General features: G+C 41.4%; 1 non-coding gene across 1 annotated transcript; it reads left to right on the top strand.

The window, feature by feature from the left end:
• The first annotated feature begins 729 nt into the window (after positions 1-729).
• LOC136165700 (U6 spliceosomal RNA) lies at positions 730-832 on the top strand. Its single transcript, XR_010662702.1, has one exon. It is a non-coding gene; the product is annotated as a U6 spliceosomal RNA (small nuclear RNA).
• Positions 833-6,000: the final 5,168 nt, after the last annotated feature.

Here is a 6,000-nt window from a genome sequence, read left to right as displayed (position 1 = left end):
GTATGTGCCTTCTATGCCTCAAAGCAGGACTCTTGCCAACTCAAGTACAGAAAACCCAGTTCAAGCTTCCTTAAGTAAAAGACCATTGTTTTCTGAAGTCACTGAAAAACTTTTCAAGTGGTACACCCAAAACATCAGTGTGTCCTGCTCTCCTCTTCCTCGTTCTTCCTCACCATGTTTCAGCTCTGTTCTTCTTGGTGTTGGGGCTTCTTGTGACACTTTATACACTTCACAAAGCTGACTCCTTTCCTATTTCAGAAATGGACAGAGTATCAGTAGGCTTTAGTTTCCAATGGGGAAAATCTCTGTAATGAGCACCTCTCATTGCTTCAGAAAAACACCAGGGGATTGACCCTGATTTGCCAGGCAGGGGCCATGATTCCAGCCTGGGAAAACGGGAGTAGGTGTGGAGAGGTGGTACATACACACACCTAACATCAGGGACTGAATTAGAAGAAAGGATCCCCAAGGAAAGAGCAGTTTCTTTCACCTAAAAAAGGGATGCTGGGAGGTAAAAACAACACATTATTTCCATGTTCTATAGACTGGTAGCATGTTTTCCTATTAATCACTACGATTTAATGAAGACAGTCCATGAAATATGACATTCTCTCACAGAATAATGATTCTTCACATTTTTATGTTTTTATTCCCTTCATTTCCTGATTAAGTCAGATAATGTACATACCCATTTCCACTCTCTTTTAGAGATTTAGAAAAAAGAAACAAGTGCTCATTTCGGGAGCACATATACTAAAATTGGAACGATATAAGATTAGCATGGCGCCTGCACAAGAATGACATGCAAATTCATAAAGTGTTCCATATTTTTATGGATGCAACCTAGATGTTCATCAGCAGACAAATGGATAAGAAAGCTGTGGTACATATACACAGTGGAATGTTACTCAGCTATTAAAAAGAATACATTTGAATCAGTTCTAATGAGGTGGATGAAACTGGAGCCTATTATACAGAGTGAAGTAAGTCAGAAAGAAAAACACCAATACAGTATATTAACACATACATATGGAATTTAGAAAGACGGAAACAATGACCCTATATGCAAGACATCAAAAGAGACACAGATGTAAGTAACAGACTTGAACTCTGTGGGAGAAGACAAGGGTAGGCTGATTTGAGAGAATAGCATTGAAACATGTGTATTACCATATGTGAAATACATTGCCAGTCCAGATTCAATGCATGAGACAGGGCACTCAGGGCCGGTGCACTGGGATGACCCTGAGGGATGAGATGGGGAGGAGGGAGTTAGGAGGGGGGTTCAGGATGGGGGACACATGTACACCCATGGCTGATTAATGTCAATGTATGGCAAAAACCACTACAATATTGTAAAGTAATTAACCTCCAATTAAAATAAATAAATTTAAAAAGAAAAAAGAAACAAGATTCACCCTAACATGACATATGTTTAATATCTTGGAGAATCAAGTTGATCTTTAAAGCAATAAAATATTCTAAATCCAGCATTAGCTAGAAAGCAGTTACAGCCCATGCCTTTTCTCTTTTAATTTCCTAGATCTTTTACCATTTTCTTTGGGTGAGTGGCCATATCAGTTGGGGTTCAGGGCATAAAGTAAAAACCACTCCAGGTATTACTGGCATGAAGGGATTTAATTCAGGAAATTACATGTATACAACACAGACTAAAGTAGGCTCTAGACAGGGCCTCTGGGGATAGTATCTAGAACAATGACTCATCTAGGGGTTTCTGGAAATTTAGGTGAAGAAAAATACTTGTGGCTACAATCCATAGTCAAAAACAGGAAACAAGACCACCACCAGTTAACCCTTTCTAATACTCAGAAAGCTAGAAGACCCTCAACACTGAACCTTAGGTCTCCACAACCATGCTTGCCAGTAGAAACACTCACTGAGTTCACCTTGCAGATCTCAAATGAAGGCACATAATTCACAGAATCCAGTTCATGTGCAAAACCCCTAGCTGCAGGGGAATCTGGAAGAGAATTTCTAGCCTTCCAGCCCTTCTAATTAAAGGGTGTAATAGAAGTTGGCAAGTCAATCCACAGATATCTATCTCAATGGGCGTAGGCATTATTCATCTGTTTTGCAGCAGGAGTGGCCAGGTTGTTTGCGGTGGCAACAGGCAAAGGGAAAATGAAGAATTGTTGCTGCTTAAGAAAGAAATTGTCAGATTGCAGAAGTTTAACTCTTAAAGAGTTTGGCTGACTCTTACTGCAGTCTTTTTGTTTTGTTACTGATTTAGGGACGTCACTGTAACCAGACCAACATATTCTTGCTTCTGTGGGTTAGCTACTAGAACTGGCAGATTGTTCCCCAATCAGTTGTAAATGGGATTTTGCTTCTAGAAGGGCAGGTGTCATAAAGGCATGACCCATAGAGTAGCCTAAAAGGAATGTTATCTATCCTGTCATCCTCACATATAACAAAGACTAAAATGTGCCCTGACTCTTCTTTATATGCAAGTTTGAGGATGTTAGGGATTGGAAGTTGTTAAAGGTAAGTAGACTGGTGTCTCCTTTCTAGAAGCCTAGGTTATAATCCTTCCATATACTGTTTTACAGATGCAGAAATTAAAACAGTAGGGGTAAACAAAGTGGCAGAGGAGTGACCTGAACGTTGAATGAAGATCGATTCCACAGACTCTTGCTACCCAATGTGTAATCTGCGGACTGCAGCGTCTGGAGCTCATTAGAAAAGTTGACTCTCAGGCTCTTTTCCAAGCTTTCTGAAGCAGCACCTGCAGCTTAATGTCTGCAGGTGATTCTCAGGCATGTTAAAGTGTGAGGAGGATGGCTTTTAACCACTTTGTTGATTTAAGACTTCTTAACAAAGAGGCTATGGCTGTAAGCGCCCTAGAACTTGAGTTCCATCAGCAATTTGATGACACCTTGGAATAAAACAGACCCCCAGTCTTTCTAGGGAAAGGTTCTCCTTTTATGGACTTTAGAGTCTTTCAGTCAATGCACTGTGACACGTGGAAAGAAGAAAAGGGAGTTTTTCAGTTTTTTCTTGCATGGACAAATCTAGTCTAATATACATGATGTAACTCAAGCATGAATGGGCCTATGAGCACTTCCTCTTCTGCACAGCATTAGTAAAGGTATGTAAGCAACAAAACTACAACGTGCCTTCCCACTGCAGGAAACCAAAGAATCTATCGTGTGGGTAAAGAACTGAGGAATCATTCAAAAAAGAATCCTTTTTATACTCTTCCATTTCTGAAAAAAAAAAAAAATCAATGAGTCAGTACATAGCAGTTTCAAGATACCTACATATGGACTTTGTGTGCATGCTTTAAGTCTGCTTATGGTCGTTGTATTAAGGGCTTGAAACAATTTGATATAAGTCAGTCTTGTACAAAATGACCTATGTTGATGAGCAGTTTAAATATAAGAGTTAGGCTCACAGTATTTTTTAGTGAAGGTTACTTGCACTTGCAGACTGTAGCTACAGCAGGTAAACCCAGGGGTATGAAAAACCTAGATGAGGAGACAGAAACAGTTAAACTATATTTCTTCATCTGTGAAATGACAAAGGAGAACTAGATTTCCATGTTTCCTTCCTATTTTAACATTTTATGGTTCTATTTAACAAGTGTAATTATAAAAATATTTAGTGAACATTTTCTGATCCTCTCATTTATTCCTCTTAAGAACCCAAGAGATTGGTACTAATATCAATCTTACTTTACAAATAGAGAAACTGGGGCACAGACATGTCAGTCACTGGTGGGGGTTATATTCTAAGAGGGGAAACTGATTCACACCCTGGCAGTCTGACTGCAGCCTCACTCTTACACACCCTATGGCAATATGTATGGCAAATACGTCTCTAACTTCCAAGCTCTTGTTACTGGTGCAGTGGAAACCTCACACACAGCAATAAGGCATTTCCACACAGAGGGCAGAGCCCTTGCCATAAATATTGAAGCCGTCCAGTGCTTTAGAAGCAGCTCTCAGCCTTAGCTACCCATTAAGAGTCACCAGGGAAGCCTCAAATAGCAGATGCCTGGATTCCACACTAAAGAGTTTCTGATGGAGTCAATCTGATATGAATTCTCGGCACTGGGTTTTTTTTTTTTTAAATGTTCTTTAGGAATTCACATAGGCAGCCCAGAGTGAGAATGGACTACTCCCAACTTTATAGGAATGGGGTTGGTTCTGGAGGCAAGTTCTGCCCACGTGGGACCAGATACTGACCTGATGTGTCAACCACTGATACCCTGACACAAGATTTTTAATTCTGCTAATTATGTAATGGAGAAGGAAATGGCAACCCACTCCAGTATTACTGCCTGGAAAATCCCATGACAGAGGAGCCTGGTGGGCTACAGTCCACGGGGTTGCAGAGTCAGACATGACTGCCTGAGCACATTTATGTAAACTACCTGTTTGTCAGAACCATCTGCTCTTTTGGATAAACTTCCTGTAAAAGGGCAGAGCCAGTGTCTTATTTGTATGTGTGTCCCCAGAGCCTGGTAACATCCCAATAAATTTTATTTCCAATTGGGAAGGAAATAATGAAACCAGATCGAACCATCTCCATATAACAAGATCTTGACAGGACATTCACTTAAATCTGCCGGTTACTGTTGAACTGAATACTTACCTGCTAGGCTTTGAGACAGGGAAAGCAGCATACTCTCTTCCCAGAGTTTGAGATTTCTTGGGGATGTTTGAGAAGGACAGTGTGTCAATAGTGTGTGAGAAATTTAATCTGACCCCTGCTAATATGGATGTGTCTCTGCCCACTTTCATGACCCCAGCACAAGCAACCTGTCAAAGAGATGCTCCAGGGTCAGGGCATTTAAGCTTTGCTGACAACCATGAAAGTCATACTTTTCCTTCACTCCAGTGTAGTCATCAACCATCGCCTGGTTAGCTTTTCCCTTTGTGGTCCACCTTGAACTGTGTTAGACCCATATTCTTGCCCTTACTTGTTTTACAGTTCACTCACCTGTCCAGGATTTAACCAGGAATCAATCCCTTTGTAACATTTCCCTCCTAAATGGGTCTATTGCTAACACCTCTGCAGACCTGACCTCAGCCACTGGCTCATAGCACTCTCAGACTCAGACAGCTGGGCCAGAGAAGGCAAAACCTATCTTTAAGAGAAAGAAAAGTTACTTATCGCTTGACCACAATCAGAACAAGTTGTGGAACAGATGCCCCCTGGCTTCATTGCAGTAGCCACTCTTTTGAAATCATCCTGAAGTTCATTTTCTCTCTGAGGCTCAATGCAAGAGCTTGGACCATGGAAGTCCAAAGGACGGACCACTCATCCTTTGAGCTCGAGGTACTGCCTTTAATCATTTACTTCGGCTTCAAGCTCATCAAGTAACCCTTCCATGTTCCTGCTTTCTTAGCCCTGGGAATGTACTTATGTGGAAGCCAGTCACCTACAACATTTCACCCTTTTCCTCCTTTAAAACGAAAGAGCCCATCAGTCCCAGCCTGTCCTCATTGTACCAGGGCTAAGTTTCTTACTAAGATGTTTTCATCCAGGGTAGAAGGCTGGAGCTAATCCTTACTTTCCTGTTCCGGACAATGTAAAGCATTTCCCACCAACATCTACCCCACATTCTAGAATATTCTCAACCACAGGGGCATGACATAAGCCATGACTCTGCATGATATGCTGTGAGGTTATAGCAAGTAATCTGCAACCAACAATTACGTGTCAGTGTTCACAGACAGGTCCAAGGGTCCCCTGTATGAATACTGCTATCACACTCCAAGGCATCTCTGTTTTTTTGCAAGAAGAGAAGGAAACAGAGTCCCAGGAGTCCCATAAAGCACTACCATGACGTCTGCCAAGGGCATTTATGCTACAGCCCTAGCCAAACCAGTTACTGATGCTCCTAACCATTGACTACACATCATTGCAGTGACTTACACTGGGTATACCCATGGGACTGTGGTTAATAATTCCAACCACGGGCCTCTCTAAAAAGTACCTATCACTCATTTCTTTAGGTGGTTAACATCACCT

Source organism: Muntiacus reevesi, chromosome 3, assembly GCF_963930625.1.
Source record: "Muntiacus reevesi chromosome 3, mMunRee1.1, whole genome shotgun sequence".
Classification (NCBI taxonomy): Eukaryota; Metazoa; Chordata; class Mammalia; order Artiodactyla; family Cervidae; genus Muntiacus; species Muntiacus reevesi.
Note: the sequence above shows the minus strand (reverse complement) of the source record. Positions and strands in the feature narration are given on the sequence as shown.